The 22641-nt window shown below is 42.7% G+C and overlaps 1 long non-coding RNA gene across 1 annotated transcript; it reads right to left on the reverse strand.

The window, feature by feature from the left end:
• Window positions 1–15221: 15221 nt before the first annotated feature.
• Window positions 15222–18587, reverse strand: LOC140735952 (uncharacterized). The gene is made up of 2 exons (XR_012100847.1): window positions 18316–18587; window positions 15222–15988 (listed from the first exon to the last, which is right to left on the reverse strand). It is a non-coding gene; the product is annotated as an uncharacterized lncRNA (long non-coding RNA).
• Window positions 18588–22641: the final 4054 nt, after the last annotated feature.

The raw sequence follows: 22641 nt of genomic DNA on the forward strand, positions 1-22641 counted from the left end.
GACAATGGGGGTGAGTGCCAGGGCATTTGTCTAAAATCTGATTTTTTTTTTCCAATCATAATATTTTTCCATTAGATTCTTACCTTGTTCCTAAGTAAGAATAATGGTGCAAGGTTCCATTGTTTTGAGTTTTTGGCATGTTAACTGATTTACTGAGCTTTGGAAGTCTTCCCAGTTTCTCTGTCTATTTAATTACATGGCATTTTTAGGCAACATGAGTGAATCTGCAGATGCTGGAAATAAATAAAAACACAAAATGCTGGCAGAACTCAGCAAGCCAGACAGCAACTATGGGAGGAGGTAGTGACGTCACTACCTCCTCCCATAGATGCTGTCTGGCCTGCTGAGTTCTGCCAGCATTTTGTGTTTTTATTTTGGCATCTTTAGGTTTTGTTGAGAAATTGAGATTAATTTTTCTCAGTTTACTTGAAATATGAGCTTTGGTCCGACTAAGATACTGCTTCTGCTTATCGATGGACAAGTTTAGAAGCATTTTAAGCATGCAGATTCTTTAGCATGTTTTCATGGGGCCAGGTCCAGGTGCTTACAACAGATACTGGTCCACTTTGCCATTGGATCAAAGCTCAAGTTCATACGATAGCTAGAGTGCCACCCATTTTTAAAGCAAAAAGTCATGAAGTTGTAGCTTTCATTCTACAATATGAAGCTTGGGTTGTGGCAGATTAGGACCCTTGTGCACACCCCTAACAGTGACTGTCCTAAATGTTAGTCTGGTATTATAATTTGAGTCATTTTGACATTGGTGTTGCAAAAGATGAGGAAATTGAGTCACGTGAGATTGCAGATGCTGGAAATCTGGATTATTACACACAAAACACTGGAGGAACTCAGTGGGTCAGGCAGCATCTATGGAGGAAATGGGCAGTGAACCTTTTGAGCCAAGTCACTTCATCAGATTAAGAATGGCTGGATGAATGAACGACAATGGAAGCACTGGCTCCTGGAGGAACAAATAGGAAGAGGAATGCTGTTTTTCTGGAATTAGTTTTGCTTTTGAGATTGAGTCTGGCATCTCAACACGCACACTGTATCTCTTATAACCCTCTAGTTCACTAAATACAAAGCCAATATGTTAGTCATCAGTGTACATGTCTGGAAAGAATGGATGAGGCCAAGGAGGGGTTCTGCTCCAGTCTTGGAGTGGAGGTGGCAGGGATCCTCTTGGTCATACAAGGAAGATGGAGAAACTGATTTTCCTAAATGGTTTCGCCTCCAGAACAGAAAAGACAACCTTCTGGTGTGATTGGCAACACAGGAATAAGGAATAACAACTTCATTGGGCTTCCTTTCTTGACAAGAACTGTATTGCAAGAGACATAAACCTGCAGGCTTATGGCGTCAACCAAACTAAATGCACTGATCACTATTAAATTACACTTTGACAACAAAGATATTGCTTCTTGGATACTTTTGGGAGCATCTTATGGATTTTGGGCTGCTGATTAGAAAAATTGCCATGAAATTTACCTATCCCCATTTAAAAAAAATCTATATTTGTTCTTTCAATTCACAATTCAAATCAAATAAAATATTGCCCACAATGTAAGCTGAAAGATTTCTGTCTTGTCTGGGCATGCTTAAGCAGAATGGATGTTGCATGGCTGGACAGGATTGAGAAAGGTTATAAATTTCTGTGAAAGATTTCGATATTTGAGACACGTTTCTGGAATAACTGATGCCAACATTAAGGAAGGCATTTTTTTGTTGGTCCACAAATCAAATAGATCATTAATGGCAAGCAATTGGAAGAACTTCTAGTGGGCCCGGAGAAAATTGCATGGAAGGTAAAATTTTTATGGCAACTACAGAGCACCAAACTAAGTGCAGTTGGTTGACAGCATTCTTCAAACATACAAAACCATGAAGTGCAACGTGTCACTAAAGATTCATTTTCTGCATTTACACTTAGACTTCCCTGCAAATCTAGGTGCTGTTAGTGACAAGCACAATGGTCATTGAGAAATGCTATCAGGGCAATTGAAATCCATTTATTGCTGGCTGATTATTGTTGGACACTTAAGTGAGAAGCCTCAGACACAGTACAAATAAAAATATTCATCAAAACATTTTTAATTTAGTTGAACTATTGTAAAATATCAGCACCGTTATGCAATTAAATGGATTACATCCAATGAAACTTAATTTCTTGTTTCTCCAAATTCCTACAAAATACAAGCAGTCTGAAATTATATTTGTATTCAGATTCAAGCAGTCTATCATAAAGAAAAACATTTCTGAGGAAGCAAAGCTTTAAAAAATTTGTTGTCCAGTGTAATATCATTGTCCAAGTGAAGAGCTTTAAGGTTGTCTGCTTCATCCATGCCGCGACAGATACTGATAACAAGAGAACAGATTGCTGTCTAATATCTGTTATCTGTATCAATCTCTCCCTAAAGCAGCAGAAATTTTGCTGTGTGAAAATTATTTTCTGAAGACTTGGAAATGCAATGCCTCGTAGATACTGCTTCCCAGACAACTCATCAACTTCTATCCAACAGGAGTGATACGTTGGATTACCTAGAAATGTATAGCATCTCTGAGGAAGCTCTTGGCTTCTCCACCCTGTAATATCAGAACTGGTTTGATGAGCATAATCTGGAGGTCTAGAAAATAATTAATTACACATGTATGATGTTTTAAGATTGGAAGTTACTCCATGTTTTGTGAAAAGAAACACCTCTCAGGAATCCTAAAATCTGAGATTCGGGAGGAAAGCCTTTACTGAAACGACAGATGATGGATGGAAAGTGGAAGAGTTCTGGCACTTTGTTATCAGCTAAGACTTGGGTAGGAATTCATTCACAGCTCAAATACTGAAGGCTCTATTGCATTGTTAGCTAGGAATGTAGGTGAACTCATCAAGGGTGTAGAGGCAGTTGGCCACTGCAAGAAGGAAACCTTGAAAACCATTTCAAACTGATTTTAGCACCTTTGACTTTATCCTTTAGGTGTTTGGTCGAGTCTTGCTACCATTTCTAACTAACATGAAGTTGGAAAACCCATTTGCCAAGTCTGAAGAACAGATCCATTATCTGGTGTCTTATGATGAGAAATTGATGAGGAGGAATTTCAGTCACAAATTCCCATTTATTTCACTTCTTGGAACTGCTAAAGGGATTCAGTAAAATGGTAATTATGACCATCTTTAAGAAAAGTGACAAATCCGACCATGGGAACTACAGTGTTGTCTTTATGCTGTCTGCTACAGAGAAAGTTATCACCAAGGTATGGCGACCAAGAAAATTACAAGAGGGCCAGGTACAATATTCGAAAAGCCTTCTCACAGGCTGATTGGCTTTTCCGGACTAAGCTTAAATCAATGAAGCATGCTTGACAGCTGTAACAGGGCTTGAATATTCAATGACTTCTATGTTCGCTTCTATTGTCAAAACATGGAGGAACTATCATGAACTCTCACAGTACTCAATGATGATGTAGTTTCAGTCCCTGAGGCTGATGTGAGAGCATCCTTCAGGAGAGTGAACTTATAGAAAGTAACTAGCCCAGAGGGACTACCTGGATGAGTACTAAAGACCCATGCTGATCAACTGGCTGGGGTGTTCACCAAGATTTTTAACGTCTTGTTTTGACAGTCCGCCTCAATGGCTATTGTCTAGTAGCACTTACTTTCACAGATGAAGTGTTTTGAGAGGCTGATGGTGAAGCATATCAACTCCTGCCTGAATCCATTCCAATTTGCCTACTGACAGGTCTACAACAGATGCCATTTCATTGGTGCTTCACTCAACCTGCAGAATTTGGGCAGCAAAGTGTATTACAGTGTATTACAAAACTGTGCTTAGACCCCTGCTCTACTTGGTTTACACTTTTGACTGTGGCTAAGCACAGTTCCAATGCCATATTTAAGTTTGCTGATGACACCACTGTCATGGACTGGATCAAAGATGGTGACAAATCAGCACGTAGGAGTGAGATTGAATATTTGACTGAATGGTGCCACAATAACAATCTCTTACTCAATGTTAGCAAGACCAAAGAGCTGATTATTGACTTCAGGAGGAGGAAACCAGAGGTCCATGATTCAGTCCTCTTCAGGGGATCAGAGGTGGAGAGGGTCAGCAACTTTAAATTCCTCAGTGTTAATACTTCAGAGTACCTGTTCTAGCCCTAGCACGTAAGTGCAATTATGAAGAAAGTACAGTGGTGCTTCTGTTTGCTTAGATGTTTGTAACAATTCAGCATGACATCTAAAACTTTTTGACAAATTTCTATAGATGTGTAATGGAGAGTACATTGCCTGGCTGCATCACAGCCTGGTATGGAAACACAAATGCCCTTGAATAGAAAAACCTACAAAAGGAAGTGGTTATGGCTCATTCCATCACATGTGAAGCCCTGTCAATCATTGAGCACATCTACATGGAATATTGTCACAGGAAAGCAGCATCCTTTATCAGGGACTCCCAGCAACCAGCTCATGGTCTCTTCTTGCTGCTGCCAGCAGGAAGAAGGTATATGATGAGCCTCAGGACTTAGAACACCAGGTTCAGGAATGGTTATTACCCCTCAACCATCAGGCTCTTGAACTAGAGGGGGTAACTTCATTTAACTTCACTTGCTCCATCACTGAGCTGTTCCCACAACCCACGGACTCTCTTTAAAGGACTCTTCATCTCATGTTCTTGAAATTTATTGTTTATTTATTTATTATTGTTATTATCATTTATTTTCTTTCTTTTTGTCTTACACAGTTTATTGTCTTTTGCAAACTGATTATCTGCCCTGTTGGTGTGATCTTTCAGTGACTCTTACGGTTATTGGATTTAGTGAGTCTACAGGAAAATGAATCTCAAGTGCATATATGGAGACATATATGTACTTTGACAATAAATTTACTTTGAACTTTGAAATGTGGACCACTTCAAATATCTTTGAAGTTACTTATCAGCAAAGGCAAATATTGATAATGAGATTCACAGTGAGCCAGAATATGTTTGTAAATCTGAGAAATAAATACATGAAGATCAAAACCTCAAAGTTAGCGCCAAACTCTTAAGTCTACCAGGCAGTATTGATCTCTTCTCTCCTGTATGCTGGACTACTCACAAGAGGGTCCTTAATGTACTGGGAAGATACCAATCTACAAAATCCATTACATCCACTGACATACTAATGAAACAATGTCAGCAACCTTTCTTTGGCCAACATACATGCATTGAGGCCCAAGATGAATTCATTCAGCTCTGTTGAATAGGCTATATTGTTGGCATACAATGAATTCCTGAAAGATATACTTTGTTATATGCTCAATCGTGGCAAGAGATTACCAGATGGATCGAAGGAAAGATTCAAAGATATTTTCAAAATCTCCTTATAAAAACAGAAGTTTTCCACTGACTCCTGAGCACTGAGAAGCTTTCAACAAAAACAACATAACACTGCACTCTGACAATAGAAATCAATGATAAGATTTTAGAAAATGTGGACTATGTCCCATATCTCAGAGACACCTCTCAGTGAGGGAAAACATCTATGATAAAATTAATTATTGCCTAGAGTGTGTCAGCACAGTCTATTGTTATTTGAGGAAGCGTGTTTAAAGATCGAGACTCAAAACCAGCATTGTTCTGGTCCATTGGTGTCCTTGTACACAAATAATTGAAAGTTAATATGCAGCTACAGTAAGTAATTAGTAAAGAAAATGATGTGTAGCTTTTAGTGTAAGAAAATTTGAGTACGAGATGTCTTGCTTTCGATGTGTAGGTAACTGGTCTTATTATACCTGAAATAATGGCATACAGATCTGGTCTGCCTCCCTGAGAAAGGGCCTGCTTTTGATAGAGGGAGTGCAATGAAGTTTCCATAGACTGATTCCTGGGATGGTGGGTTTGTCATTTACATTTTTTTGGTGTCTTGATGAGAGAATTGACAGAAATGGTTTTGTTTCAGGAAAGTAGTGCTGAGGTCAGGCATTTATAGGAATGGCATGTAAAATAATGTCTTTCACAGTATCCCAGTACATATGACAATAACAGCCAATTTAATTTACCAATTTACCATTTTATTACATTATACTTCATCTGCTAATTTTGTACATGCACCCTTTGCAAGTTGAATGCTCCTTGTATCTTGCTTTCCTATCTGACTTTGAAGATTATCTAAAGCTGTGGATGAAGCAGGTCCTGTCAGTTGGATCCTTTTTGGATATGGAAGATACAACAATATAATGATTTCATTTTTTTTCAGGATTGTAGGAGATTCCTCAATCAAGTAAATGGAATGCTTGGAGGAAGAACAAGGTAAAATATTTATTTTGTATTCTGTTTAGATTTTTTGTTACATACTGTCTGCTGTTAATATTGTAGCTGGTTGTCCAGTCAACCTGACAGCTATATGGTGCTACACTATCCAGTGGGATCCCAACTGAAGGTCATCACCAATGAGCATCACTAATGCTTATTGTCATCTTCCATTCCAGCAGAACCTCAAAGTTTTGCAATAAGGTTTAAATGCTCATCTTGATTATTATTATTTGATATGGGGTATTTATTTAACCAGCATTTTTTTGTCCTGTCAAATGACAAGATCATGGCCCAACGGCTACTTCTTTATACTATTGAGGGAATGTTGTGTTGTTGGAAATCCTTTCTTTCAAGTGAGCGTTTCTTCAACTAATATCATTAAAAGGGATTATGTGATCATTAACTACAATAGCTTACAGAATGCAAATTTATAACTGTGTTTCAATGTTACCAACAGTTTCTGCTTTATTTAGATTATAAACATCTACAAGCATTTTGATTTTCAAACATTTCTTTCCTGCTTTTAAATGGCATTATCAACGGGTCAGGGCTACAGAATGCAGTTCAAGCAGTTTAAAAAATATATTTTCCTAATGGATATGTGTCCCAGATGTGCTGTATTTTCCCACCTTTTGTAGCTAAGGCAGTAATCATGTCCCTATCTTCAAAGTTCATTGAGGAGGTATTGATTGAGTATGAGCAAGTAGTCATTTGAAATTATGCTTAACTGGGAAAAAAAGTTGAGAGATTTAATTGAAAATTGACTGAAAATATCATGATTTTTCTTAAGTGTATTTGCTCTTTAATGATTTGATTCATCTTGCATTTATGAAATTCAGTCATTCTGAAATGGAAGTTGAGGCTAATCTTTGTGTCAGTTTCAAAAACTACCTGGAAAAAATATTTCTTAAGAGGTGAAAGTCATTGGTAAGGTTGGTAGAATTACTCTTTCGAAGAGTCAAAAGGGAATGGAGGGCAGAATCAACTCTGCTCGAAGACTCTTTCATTCTTGCTAATCTCATGAATAGGAATTTGGATTTAGTAAACCTGTCATTGTTTCTAACTTGAGCATTTTTCTTTTCATCTGCAGTGTTTCTACTTACTCTTGTTTGGAAGTATTTCTTGATAATTGTGAGGTAAGCTAGGCACATAAGAAGTGAGCTTCACACACAAAATGCTGAGTTCCTCCAGCATTTTGTGTGTGTTGCTCGGATTTCCAGCATCTGCAGATTTTTTCTTATTTGTAATATGTGAGCTTTCTATGATAGATCTTAATCTTAGAATTTTGAAAATATGATATGAATATACCTTGTTCTACTTTATTCTACCCTTGTGTATCTGCCAAGTTTGATTCTAATTCTTGGGAAAATCAAATGTTGCTATTGACTCTTTCTGACCAGAAGGGTACCAATTATATATTTTCACTGGCAATCTGATATCTGGATATTTTCTACATTGCAGTTTTGTCTTTGTAAAACAGTGAAGGAACCAGATTGTTTTTAATGACATAATTTATTTCTGAATAAATTTTTATTATTTATTTTCTCTATTGACCCCAAAGCTACTCCTGCAATTCTGGGTGATTTGAACGGGGAATGAGCCCTCTCCATCTTTTAGAACTTCAGTATCTCCTAACTTGCTATGGGATAAGAATTGAATAAAATGTTCAAAATGTGGGCCAATCAGAGTTTTCCACAAGGACAAAATGGTGGGTTACAAATTCAGTTGTGTATCACATTCCTTATATATAAAATCAATTGTGAAATTAGTTGCTTTGTTGTATGTCTACATGCAGAAGGCACCAGGAAGATAGAGAAATATTCTTAATCATAGAATGTTGAAGAGATTAATTGAATACAACATGCAACCCATTTCTAATAGTGTGCGCCTGCCAAGCAGGACTTTGATCCTATCAGAGTAGCCATCAGAAATAAATCATGTCATTAAAAACAATCTGATTCCTTCACTGTTTTACAAAGACAAAACTGCAATGTAGAAAATATCCAGATGTCAGATTGCCAGTGAAAATAATATATAATTGGTACCCTTCTGGTCAGAAATTAGAATTCACTTTTTTAACTGTTGAAATATAGTAATAACACCAGAATGGCCACCGCTCAAAAGATTGTGAAATCAGCTGCCCACCAAAGAGCACCAGTGTTACCCCATAATTTTCATCCAGTATGTTATGGAGGGACTTTGAGGTTTGCTTCATGTGGTTCCTGCAAGTTATTGCAAATGACTCTTCCTCCTTTGTATCTTTATCTTTTCATTGGTTATCTACCTGTATTGCTCAGAGGTGAGGGTAGTGTCCATAATTAGGCTCCATAGTTTAATAATTTGTACCTTTGGAAACAGCAGCTTTAAACCAAGGTGGTTCTAATGGATGAGGTGTAATTCCAGCCTTAATTCCCCAAGGTTGTAATTCATTGTAGCTCTAGCTAAAGCAATAGTTGATACCTGTATAAATGTCCCTGTATTAACTGATATGTGAAATTGCTTGACACTGTTGGATGCATCACTGGAAGATGCTGAGGAATGGTTTGGCTAAGACCCCCTAAAGCACCTTCATACTTGCCAGTGCCCCTCTTAGGCACAATATACTTTCTGGCACCCCCGTAATGTCAAAACAAGTCTACTGTATGCTAACATGAGAAAAAATTATTCTGCTTAAATATTTATTTGTCTTTAAACCTAGCTTACAAAGTACCTGTGCGCTATACTGCAGCTTCGATATCAATGCAATCCTTGAGCTTGATGGTTTTTAGTAACAGTTGAAATAACTGATTCAACTTGTGACAGCAAAAGCCTCAAGTCCCAATGCATAACAATGTCCAAGTGGTTTCTGTTTTCATTAAGTATGTGGTTCACTGCATTGAAGCCTCTTTCAACAAAATAGGAGGATGGAAATGCAATGAAGAACAGTTTGGTTCTTCTCCAAAGACTAGGAAACTTTTTATGACAGTGTAGCCACATACCACAAAAGCCAACATTTTTGAAAAGCATTTTTGTTTCTTCATCATTCTGAATTCAGATAATTTCTTCTTGCAAGCTCGCTTCCTGTTCTTCCACCTTCCGCCTTGCTTGGGTTAATTACGCAATCCGGAATCTCCAGATGGTTCAGATTCTCGAATTGATTCTGAAAATCCTTCATTGATTGCGGGTGTAACCAGTACTCTTGCAAATCACTATCTGTAAAAGAGAGTGCCATACCTTTCATATAGGGAAACTGTGAGAACATTTTTCTCCCAATGTTTTGCTTATATATTTCCAATTTTCTGATAAAAGTAGACACTGCATTTTTTTGCCTGGATTAAATTAAAATTCTCATCCTGCAGTTTCATAGTTAGAATGTTCATTTTGTCATACAGACCTGCTAGGTATGGCATATCCCAACGTAGAGGGTCAATCTTCTTCCCAAGCTTTTATCGACTTTGACCAAAAATTCTACAGCAGTGTTACAGAGATCAAAGGAATGTCTTAAGCAGCAACACATGTCAGTGTGAAGAAGAAAGCATTCAAACTCTTCATCGTTATAAGACCATAAGACACAAGAGCAGAATTGGGCCATTCAGCCGTCCTGCCATCCATCATGGCTGATCCCGGATACTACTTAACCCCATACATTTGTCTTCTAACCATATCCTTTGATGCCCTGACTGATCAGGAAACTATCAACTTCCACCTTAAATATACCAATGGACTTGGCCTTTTACGCAATCTGTGGCAGAACATTCCACAGATTCACCACCCTCTGGCTAAAAAAAAATTCCTCCTTACCTCTGTTCTAAAAGGTTTACGCTCAATTTTGAGGCTGTGCCCTCTAGTTCTGGGTACCTCCACCATAGGAAACATCCTTTGCACATTTCGGTAGGTATCAATTAGATTCCCTTCCCCCCCTCCCCCCCACATTCTTCTAAATTCTGGTGAGTACAGGCCCAAAGCTGCCAAATGCTCCTCGTATGTTATAACCCCTTCATTCCGGAAATCATCCTCATGAAATTCCTCTAGACTTTCTCCAATGACAACACATCCTTTCTGAGATATGGAGCCCAAAACTGTTGACAATGCTGAGTTTCAGGTGCATTAATTTATCATATTCCTCAGTTCTTTTAGGGCTGGAAATTTAGCATGCAGACACAGCAAGTAATTTTGAAAGCAAATGGACTGTAAGCCTTTGTTTATAAAATGGATGAGAAAGACACGGATGGTAGGGAACATGTGGGAGTTAGTAATAATGTCATGAAGAGAGTCCTTAATATGGAAGAAGAGGTACTGGAGGACTTAATGTTTAAAGGTAGGTAAATCTCCTGGACGAAATCAAGTGTATTCTAGAACATTATGGGAAGTTGGAGAAGAAAGTGTGGAGCACCTAACAGAAATATTTGCATAATTGTTAGCCACAGGTGAAATGCTGGAAGACCAGATGATGGCTAATATTGCTAATATAAAGAAAGCTGCAAAGACATCTTAAAAACTACAGACTGCTGGACCTAATGTTAGTGTTGGATAAATTATTGGAGGAAATTCTTAATGACAGGATTTACATACATTTGGATAGTCAAGGATTTATTAGAACAGAACTGTAGAATACAGACCCTTTGGTCCACGACGTTGTGCTGACCTATATATACCTACTCCAAAATCAATCTAATCCTTCCATCCTACACAGCCCATAACCCTGCATTTTTCTTACATCAATGTGCTTATCTAGGAATCTCTTAAATGTTCCTATTTTATGCCATTATTTTTATTTTATTAAATGCCTCTATCATCACCCCTGGGTTTTTTTGTGTTCACCTCTGGGTTTGTTTGTTTGTGTGTGTGTGTGTGTGTGTGTGTGCGCGCACGTGCGCAAAACATCTGCATCTGACGTCTCCCTTAAACTTTCCTCCACTCATTTGAAACAGCAATCCTCTGCTATTAGCCATTGCTAGTCTAGGATAAAGGCACTTTATCTGTGCCTCTCATAATCTTATATACCTGTATTTTATATACCCTAGCTTTTTCGGTCTTTCCTCATGAAACATAATCCAGGCTGCATCCTGGTAAATTTCCTTTGCATCATCTCTAAAGCTTCCCCATCCATCCTAGAAAAAGTGACCAGAACTGAACACAATACTCCCAAGTGTGGTCTAACCAGAGTTTTATAGAGCTGCAACATTACCTTATGGCTCTTGTCCGCTGAAAGCTAGCACACCATACATCTTCCTAACCACTCTATCAATTTGTGTGGAACATTGAGAACTTTTGGATTTGGACCCCAAGATCCCTTTGCTCCTTCATGTTGCTAAGATTTCTGCCATCAGCCTGTACTCCACCTTTCAGTTTGACCTACTGAAGTGTATCACTTGACACTTTGCTGGATTGACTCTATCTGCCATCTCTCTGCCCAACTTTGTATCTTGACTGTATATCCCATTCTACCTTATCCACAACATCACCAACCTTCATGTTTTCTGCAAAGTCCTTCCTTCCACTTCCTCATCCAAGTCAATTACAGAAATTACAAAGGGCTGGGGTATCAGATCAGGTCACTGTGGAACACCACTAGTCAATGATCTCCAGGCAGAATATGTTCCATTTACGACCACCTTCTACCTTCTCTAGGCAAGCCAATCCCAAACGCATGCAGCCAAATTTTTATGGATCCCATGCATTATCACCTTCTGGATAAACCCACTATGGGGAACCTTGTCAAACATCTTACCGAAATATATACACACTACATCCACCACTCTGGCTTCATCAATTTGTTTCAGCACTGTGATGGAGAGCACTCCGTAAACAGACTCCTTACACCTCCACAGTTACATGTACAATGAAGGTTGCAAGTAATAAAGTCAATACAATTCAACAAACATTGCCTTGTCACTCTGCTGTTCAAGGGATGACTGCACAATCATGTGGACATCAGCAAGTTAGACCGGCGTGAAGTTTAAAAGGAGACAGCTTTACAGAGCGGGCATCAGAGGAGCGGGTGACAGAGTAGAGGGAGACAGAGTAGGAGGGCTTTGGTGATAGCGGTTCGAGGCCAGGTAGGTTATTTGTGAAGAATAGAAACAGGAATTATGTCTGTGAGGCCTATGTTCAGTACTAGATGTCAGATGTGGGAAGTCTGGGAGACTCCCAGCCTCACGGAAGGCCACATCTGCCCCAGGTGTGTCGAGTTGGAGCTCCTGAGGGACCGGGTTAGGGAACTGGAGCTGCAGCTCAATGACCTTTGTTTGGTCAGGGAAAGTGAGGAAGTGCTAGAGAGGAGCTATAGGCAAGCAGTCACACCAGGGCCTTGGGAGACAGTTAAGTGGTTAACAGTCAGGAGAGGGAAGGGCAAGAAGCAGATACTAAAGAGTAGCCCTGTAGCTGTCCCCCTCAACAATAGGTACACCTATTTGGGGGAGGAGGGGAATGGCCTACCTGGGGGAAGCAACAGTGTTTGGCACAGTGTTTGCCTTTGGCAAAGAGTCTGGCCCTGTGGCTCAAAAGGATACGGAAAGGAAGAAGGCAGCAGTGATAAGGGACTCCATAGTTAGGGGGGTCAGACAGGAGATACTGTGAATGCAGGAATGAAACACGGATGGTAGTTTGCCTCCCAGGTGCCAGGACCTGGGATGTTTCTGATCGCATCCACGCTATCATGAGGTGGGAAGGTGAACAGCCAGAGGTTTTGGTACATGTTGGTGCCAATGACATAGGTCGGAAAAGGGTGGATGTCCTGAAAACAGACTACAAGGAGTTAGGAAGGAAGTTGAGAAGCAGAGCCACAAAGGTAGTAATCTTGGGATTACTACCTGTGCCACACAACAGTGAGTATAGCAGTAGACTGAGGTGGAGGATAAATGCGTGGCTGAGGAATTGGATCAGGGGCCAGGGATTCAGATTTCTGGATCATTGGGACCTCTTTTGGGGCAAGTGTGACTTGTAAAAAAAAAAGGACGGGTTGCTCTTGAATCCAAAGGGGACCAATGTCCTGGCAGGGAGGTTTGCTAAAGCTATTGAGGAGAGTTTAAACTAGAATTGCTGGAGGGTGGGAGCCAAACTGAAGAGACGGAGGAAGGGGCTGTTGGCTCACAAATAGAGAAAGCTTGGAGACAGTGCGAGAGGGAGGATAGGCTGGTGACAGAGAAGGGACGCACTCAGACCAATGGTTTGAGATGTGTTTATTTTAATGCAAGGAGTATTATGAATAAAGCAGATGAGCTTAGAGGTAGATCAGCATTTGGAGCTATGATGTTATGGCCATTACAGAGACTTGGATGGTTTAGGGGCAGGAACGGATACTTAGAGTACAGGCTTTAGATGTTTCAGAAAGGGAGGGAGGCAAAAGTGGTTGGGGCGTGGAACTGCTGATCAGAGATAGTGTCATGGCTGCAGAAAAGGAGCAAGTCATGGAGGGATTGTCTAGTGAGTCTCTGGGTGGAAGTTAGAAACAGGAAGGGGTCAATATCTCTACTGGGTGTTTTTTATAGACCACCCAATAGGAACAGGGACATAGAGGAGCAGATAGGGAGACAGAATCTGGAAAGGTTCAATAATAGGGTTGTTGTGGTGGGAGATTTTATTTTCCAAAGGACCTGTATTGTGCTGTAGGTTTTCTGTGTTTCTATCTTTTTGCATTGAGTGTACACACTTAAGTGTCTTCCGTGGTATATTTTCATAATGGGTCCTGAACTGAGCTGATGCATTCAGGTTGGCCTTACCCACCATACACAGTGGAATATTCCATTTATGTAGTAATTGGGATGTGTTCATGTTGTTTGTATACTGTATTAAATGTAGATAAAAGGAACATAGAAAAACTACAGCACAATGCAGGCCCTTCAGCCCACAATGCTGTGCCAAACATGTACTTACTTTAGAAATTACCTAGGTTACCCATAGCCTTCTATTTTTCTAAGCTCCATGTACCTATCCAGGAGTCTCCGAAAAGACCCTATCGTATCTGCCTCTACCATCATTGCTGGCAGCCCATTCCATGCACTCACCAGTCTGCATAAAACAAAAAACTTACCCCTGACATCTCCTCTGTACCTACTTCCAAGCACCTTAAAACTGCCCTCTTGTGATAGCCATTCCACATGATCGATGCCTCTCATCATCTCATACATATTTGTCAGGTCACCTCTCATCCTCTGTCGTTCCAAGAAGAAAAGGCCAAGTTAATCTCGTAAGGCATGCTCCCCAATCCAGACTACATTCTTGTAAATCTCCTCTGCACCCTTTCTATAATTTCCACATCCTTCTTGTAGTGAGGTGACCAGAACTGATCACAGTACCCCAAGTGGGGTCTGACCAGGGTCCTATAGATAGATAGATAGATAGATAGATAGATACTTTATTCATCCCCATGGGGAAATTCAACATTTTTTCCAATGTCCCATACACTTGTTGTAGCAAAAACTCATTACATACAATACTTAACTCAGTAATAATATGATATGCATCTAAATCACTAACTCAAAAAGCATTAATAATAGCTTTAAAAAAAAGTTCTTAAGTCCTGGCAGTTGAATTGTAAAGCCTAATGGCATTGGGGAGTATTGACCTCTTCATCCTGTCTGAGGAGCATTGCATCGACAGTAACCTGTCGCTGAAACTGCTTCTCTGTCTCTGGATGGTGCTATGTAGAGGATGTTCAGGGTTTTCCATAATTGACCATAGCCTACTCAGCGCCCTTCGCTCAGCTACCGATGTTAAACTCTCCAGTACTTTGCCCACGACAGAGCCCGCCTTCCTTATCAGCTTATTAAGACGTGAGGCGTCCTTCTTCTTAATGCTTCCTCCCCAACACGCCACCACAAAGAAGAGGTGCAACATTGCCTCTCGGCTCTTAAACTCAATCCCATGATTGATGAAGGCCAATGCACCCTATGCCTTCTGTTGGGCTTGAAATTCTGCCCTGTGTTCGTTTAGGAAGAGAGACAACTAACACCGGAATATTACAAAACGTGGCTTTATTGGCAGAATCACAACTGGCACAGCGAATCCACGGAGTCGCTGGAGAAGGCGTTCTGTTTTCCCCTTACAATCTGCTCTTATTTATACCCCTTTTCCCCCCAGCACAACCCCGCTACATATTAGGTAATATCGGGCACTTGTGTCCATCTTATTGGCCCGCAGCCATATGCTCACGAGTTACCTGTTTCTTTTGTTTACTGAATCGCGTGACACTAGTAGTTTCGATGTAGCGGGGTCCCCAGTTTCGCTCCCCCTCCCTCGCATTCCAGCCTCCTAACATTATGTGTGTTACGTGAGCCACTCCTGACCTGTAATGGCAGTCCCGAATTAACCCCAACACTCCCTCCCTTGGCCTCCCAGAGGCCACATCCCCACATCCCTTACAATCTTTTCCGCGGCTGCCGGGATCAGGCAGAGAGGCGAGCGTCCCCCGGCACTCTTTGGCGTGTCCTCCCTATTTGCTTATCCTGATTTGTCCGACCTAGGGTCACAAAATATGGGTAGGGGTTCCCTAAACATCCGCAATTTTTACAAGTAGCATGCAACATTTCAGAAAACTTAATCAACAACAAATTCACAATCCCCCCCTTGCCATGGTCCATTTCAGTCCGTGTCCTCACATAGCGCGTCCGCTTTCCGGGAGGGCCGTGTCCTCCCCTTCCACCGGGAACAAGGGTGCCTGGTACGCCGGTGGAGGTCCATTCTTTCCAGTCAAGGCTCGATCTATAGTCCGGATGACTAGGGTCCTAATACAGGGTATGCAACAACAACCACACGTGATAAAGATAGCAATTTAAATAGACAGTCCTAGAGCCGACTGTCCCAGAAACGCTCCCCACTTGCCAGAGGTCTTATTTAGCCAGTAGAAAATGATGCCAGTTATTGTCCCCCTCCCTTCTTACCTTTTAATGCCCTGTTGGAGACCTCGGCGACAGGGTATGGACCATGCCACCGTTTTCCGTTCCAGGTGAGCTTCCCCGGGCCTCGGAGGAACACTTCCATTCCTACCTTGATGGTGTCCGACCCCTGCGGCTGCTCACTGTTAGTTTATTGAACTCGCACAGTTATCAATTTTACCATATTTCTAAAAACTCTCATATACTCTGTTACTCAACACACAAATGTCTGAGTTTCGGTAACTCGAAATTGAAGTGCTCCATGGCTCCCTAGTACACAGAGAGGATCAAATGTGGGACGGTCGCCTTTCAAAACCTGACCTTCGCGTGGGAGATTTCTCCTCTTAACAACCAGTCTAAGGTAGGCGCCGTCATTATCCCTGTGTACTACGGTGTCCGCAACACTTTTCTCCTCACTCCTGAGACTTTTATGCCCATCGTGGGCGGCGGGTACCCTCACTCAGAAGACTTTTCCACGGGCGGAGGATCTTCCTAAAAACAGATAAGAGTTAGTACTTACCAGTCACGATTCTGCACCGGGAATGATCTCTCCCAGGGTAATTTGGGGTTGGTGAGGATCCGTCAGCAGACAAGATCTAACTCAGTGATTTAACTATCTAGTGGAAGTCTTTGATATAACAGGCACTTCCTGACCTTAGTCGAGCTTGCGGCCGCAAGTTGTCTGCCGTCGGACCCGCCAGCCTGTGTTGTCTCTCCCTCCCCACGTCGGGGTCACCAAATGTTGGGCTTGAAATTCTGCCCTGTGTTCGTTTAGGAAGAGAGACAACTAACACCGGAATATTACAAAACGTGGCTTTATTGGCAGAATCACAACTGGCACAGCGAATCCACGGAGTCGCTGGAGAAGGCGTTCTGTTTTCCCCTTACAATCTGCTCTTATTTATACCCCTTTTCCCCCCAGCACAACCCCGCTACATATTAGGTAATATCGGGCACTTGTGTCCATCTTATTGGCCCGCAGCCATATGCTCACGAGTTACCTGTTTCTTTTGTTTACTGAATCGCGTGACACTAGTAGTTTCGATGTAGCGGGGTCCCCAGTTTCGCTCCCCCTCCCTCGCATTCCAGCCTCCTAACATTATGTGTGTTACGTGAGCCACTCCTGACCTGTAATGGCAGTCCCGAATTAACCCCAACACTTCTTAACCACAGAGTCAACCTGCGTAGCAGCTTTGAGTGACCTATGGACTCGAACCCCAAGATCCCTCTGATCTCCACACTGCCAAGAGTCTTACCATTAATACTGTATTCTGCCATCATATTTGACGTACCAAAATGAACCACCTCACAAATCTGGGTTGAACTCCATCTGCCACTTCTCAGCCCAATTTTGCATCCTATTGATGCCCCACTGTAACCTCTGACAGCCTCCACACTATCCACAACAACCCCAACCTTTGTGTCATCAGCAAGTTTACTACCCATCACTCCACTTCCTCATCCAGGTTATTTATAAAAATGACGAAGAGGAGGGGCCCCAGAACAGATTGCTGTGGCACACCACTGGTTGCCGACCTTCATGCAGAATATGACCCGTCTACAACCACTCTTTGCCTTCTGTGTGCAAGCCAATTCTGGATCCACAAAGCAAGGTCCCCTTGGATCCCATGCCTCCTTAATTTCTCAATAAGCTTTGCATGGGGTACCTTATCAAATGTGCGACGGTTTCCACCAACCTTGCAATTCAGCTTCCGGGAAAGTAAAGGCACTGCTGCCTATCCCTGACTCAGTCCCTGCACTCAATATGCCTTGGGACGTCTACGTCTGGAATAGTGGTTTGAGCTGTATACCCCTTCGGTTATCCGTTATCCGCTGGACGACTATCAAGGTGGTCGCGAGGGATTAAAGTCTTATGTTCGGTCAGTGGGTCGGACGTGCTTCCGCCTGACACGCCTTAATAAGCTTCTGTTAATTCTCTCTATCGTAGTTCGATTTCTACCCTTTCTTACCCCTTGGTTTTATACTTAACTGAACAGTGGCTCTCAGAAACGGTAAGTATTATAAAATATAAGTGCTTTTATTTTGAGTATAAAGTTTAACAAGCAATAGTTTGAAATTTAGAATACAAATGCAATAGGTTTTACTTATAATATTCTTAATGCTTTATCACGTAACTCGCAACACAAGTTATAGTATATAAAAGATAAGGCGCTTACCAAGCAAAGCTTCTTTGTTCAAGCTCAAAAGGTTAGAGCTCCGGGGAGCCTAACTAACAGGGGGAGAAGCACTAAGTTGGCCCGAAGAGACAAGCTCTGAACTCGGTCACACAACCAATATGCTCTCGCTATCTAATAGCCCTCCGAGGGTCTTTTAGGAATCCTTCTCTGCTCTTGCAGAGTGAACACTCACAAGGAGAAGTTCAAATCGTATCAGCACTAGGCTCGCTCTGAGAATATAGCTCAGAAGCAGCTGTATTTATACTGTAAGCTTTGCTAGGTTTCGTAATACATCCTGTACTTTATCAGGTGATTATCCCATATACGGATTTACAGTTTCCTGATCATATAGTCAGCTGATATATAGCATGCACTGATCACGCGCTCACGTGGTCCTTGGAGATCACATGTCTCCGTACAATCTTATTACATCATAGTTCTAAGTAAGCTAAGTAGGTCAGCTGTTTAACCATTTAATGCTCAAAGCTAATTAATAAGGCAATACCGTGACAAATGCTTTGCTGTAATCCATATACACTACATCTACTGCTCTGCTTTCATCAAGTGTTTAGTTACATCCTCAAAAATTTCAATCAGGCTTGTAAGGTACGACTTGCCTTTGGCAAAGCTATGCTGACTATTCCTAATCATATCATGCCTCTCCAAATGTTCATAAATCCTGCTGCTCAGGATCTTTTCCACCAACCTACCGACCACTGAAGTAAGACTCACTGGTCTATAATTTCCTGGGCTATCTCTACTCCCTTTCTTGAATAAGGGAACAGCATCTGCAACCCTCTAATCCTCTGGAACCTCCCCAGTCCCTGTTGATGATGCAAAGATCATTGCCAGAGGCTCAGCAATTTCCTCCCTTCATCTCCCACAGTAGCCTGGGGTACATCTCGTTTGGTCCCGGATACTTATCCAACTTGATGCTTTCCAAAAGTTCCAGCACGTCTTCTTTCTTAATGCCTATATGCTCAAGCTTTTCAATCGGCTGTAAGTCATCCCTACAATCACCAAGATCCATTTCTGTAGTAAATATTGTGCACCTCAGCGATCTCCTCTGGTTGCATACACACTTATCCACTGTCACACTTGATTGATCCTATTTTCTCATGTCTTATCCTCTTGCTCTTCACATACTTGTAGAATGCCTTGGGGTTTTCTTTAATCATGCTAGCCAATGCCTTCTCATGGCTCCTTCTGGCTCTCCTAGTGTAAAGGGGGTTTCTTCTTTGGCCCCTGCAATCGAGATATCTGCTTCTCTGGCCCCTGCAACTCTCGCCACAGGCTCAGCAGTTCTGACTCACGCGTCCCGGCCATCTCAATCTGGGACGCAGTTACTCCAACAGCTTCTTCCACCCTGACCTGAAAAGCAACAGTTAAAGATTGGTCAGCCTCCAGTTCAGTATTCACTGCACTTATCTCCAGCTTTTTCTTCCTCATGACTTCTTCCAGTTCAACTTTCAGGCTTTGCACTTCATTTGAACTGTCGATGTCATCTTCAGGTTCCCTTCAAGCTTCCGCTTCCCTCTTCCGAGATTTGTCCGCAATTTCTTCACCTCCGCAAACTCCCCTCTCCAGGCTCTCAGTTTGCTGTTGCCCTCAGTCAGACAACTTTCTTCATTCTCTCCAACTTGTAAGTCTTCCCACTGGTTCCAGATCACTCTCTCCAGTCTCTCCGTCTTCATTTCAAACTTGATTCCGTAGAGACAGTCACTCACGAGCTGCGACCTTCGCCAGCCCTGGCACGTGTCCAGAAAACACTTTAACTCTGTAGTTCTCAGCCGCTCCTGCAACAACCTCACTTCATATTCTCCCGAGGCAAATCCAAATACCAGGAGATCATCCACATACGCCAAAACTCCAGACGCCTCCACATCCCCCATGGTCTTCCACATGCCCCGCGGGAAGGTTGCAAGTGCTCTGGATATGCCCTGTGGCATCTTTTCAGACCGGAAGACTTCTAGGGAACTTACAACGGCTGTCTTCTCCTTGTCAGCCCCACTCATCGGGATCTGGCAACATCCACTCCTCAGATCCAGCACCTTAAACTACTTCGCACGACTCAGACAGGCCATCACCTCTTCGGCCCTCAGGGCTGTATTCTGGTCACTGACATGGCGCCTCTTCAGCGCAATATAATCTACACACACGCTGCCTACGTCTCCCATGGTTGTAGGGGCCAGTCGCCGCAGCCTCTCTCTCACCGAGGTGTCTTCAGCGGTCAACTCCCCTCCCTCGTGGTATTTCGCAGCGTCCACTAAGAGGGTCTCACCCTCAGATACTTCCCACAGGCCGTACCACCACTGACGCTCGTTTAAATTCGGTAGCGGTCCAATGCTGCTACACATGTCCGCACAAGCAGCTCGAAACTCTGGGTGCTTCGACAATGTCTCCAAACAACGCTCACCTGCCTCCTCCGGGCAGGCCCCCAAGTGCACCAGCAGGGTATTGGTTCTCTCCAGAACCAAAACGCTTCCCTTCTCGACAGTGTCCGGATACGTCAGCATTAACAATTCACGAACCTCAGTCACCCCACATTTGCCTCTAAGAACTCCATTTTCACTGACCAACAACCGTCGTCTGGATAATCACCGGCACTGGTACTCCAAATCTCCAGTGCCCTCAATGTCGTCAAGGGTAAATGCTTCCAATAACGGTTATAAAACAAACTGTACAGCAACTTAACCGGCGCCCCGGTGTCGAGGATGGCTTTAACTTGGCCTCCATCCATCCGTAACGACACCTGAGTGCGTGGTCCCTCTAAGCCTTCAGGAATAGGGTCTGTTCCTTTCGGGAGTTCCTTGGTACATTGCTGGGAACGTGCTCCCCCAGAGACCCCAAGCCGTTCCCCCACTGAGCCTCCTCTAAGTTTCCCGAAATCCCTCGGATCAACTGATGGAGGAGCTGATCCCCTTGACAGATCCCCCTGGCGCCGCAAGCAATTTATCTGCCCCCCCCCAGCCAAAAGGGATACCCTAAAAACTTTTCACCAATCTCCTGCCACGGATATGGTAAGCCCCCCAGCTGCAGCATTTGACTTCCAGTCGAACCAAATGCATTTTCCCACACTTTCCCAGAACTGGCAGCTGTCACTTCAAGGTAATTGTACCCGACAGTTCTAACAATGTCACTAGCCCGCCTACTCAAACTTTCAACCAATCCCTGTCACTTTCCCTCAGCCAAGCACTGCCACTCACCCAACAACTGAGAGGTCCGCTCTGCCCATGCCTCTGCCCCTTTAGGGCTGGACATTATTCCAACAACCGGGCGGAGCCCACCATAGCTGGAACATACCCACCAGTCCTTCCCCGCTCTCTTAACAGCATGGACAGCCCATGGCCCCACCACCATTTCGTCAACGCTAGTCGGAACTCGAACAATGCCCTCCGGGGCACCAACAGCCACCCCACCCAACACACATGCAGAGATAACCAGCAATCGCACACCCGCAAAGGCACACCAGCTCTTCGCCGCAGACATAATTTAAAGAGGGCAATCACGCAGCTTCCACAGAAATCAATCCTGGATGAGCCCCCACAATGTCACCCCCTGGGTCGCCTCAGGCTCGCTCAGCTCGTTCTCATCTAGGGGGAGCAGCCTTCGGCCCCACCAAATTGAGTAATCAGCTTGTGTGGATATTGTGTGATGTCCCTGCCTCGCCAAAGAACAAACAGGACACCATATGCGATTAAATGATTACAGTTTATAAAGATTACTATAACTAAGTAATCAATAACGATACAGTATACATGAAGGAAAATAAAATAAAGAAAAGGCGCCAAACTTATCAAAGTCCAAACCACTTCGTGCTCAACCATTGGAGCTCAATTACTGAAGTCTTCTGGCCACCATTCGATCCCCTCCGAACTCCTCGACTCGCAGCTCAGGACCACCCGAAGTGGTCAACCAAGCACATTTATCTTCGTCTCCTCTCCTCGGGGTACCTCCTGGCCTCAGACCCCCGCTTGGGGTCCGTTCCTCGCCCAGCTTACAGCATTGCTTCCTCTCTCTCTCACCCCCTCGCGCCGATCGCCCCAAAATCCCGCCAACAATAGCTTACAGACTCAGAAGAAAGAACAACATTAATCCCAATTGTTAACAAAGGAATACAATTCTCGTTATCAGTAAATTTTAACCCAAACAAGCTTCCAGCACTCTCTCGCAACAAAGAAGCATTCCTACTTTTAACAAAACAGCCATTTTGATTAACATACACAGTAACAAAGAAAAAGAAGAAACCCCCTTTACACTAATTTCATTAGCTCGTTCCTGCTGGCCTTATAATCTTCTAGATCTCTATCATTGCCTAGTTTTTGA

This window comes from Hemitrygon akajei, chromosome 11 (assembly GCF_048418815.1).
Source record: "Hemitrygon akajei chromosome 11, sHemAka1.3, whole genome shotgun sequence".
Classification (NCBI taxonomy): Eukaryota; Metazoa; Chordata; class Chondrichthyes; order Myliobatiformes; family Dasyatidae; genus Hemitrygon; species Hemitrygon akajei.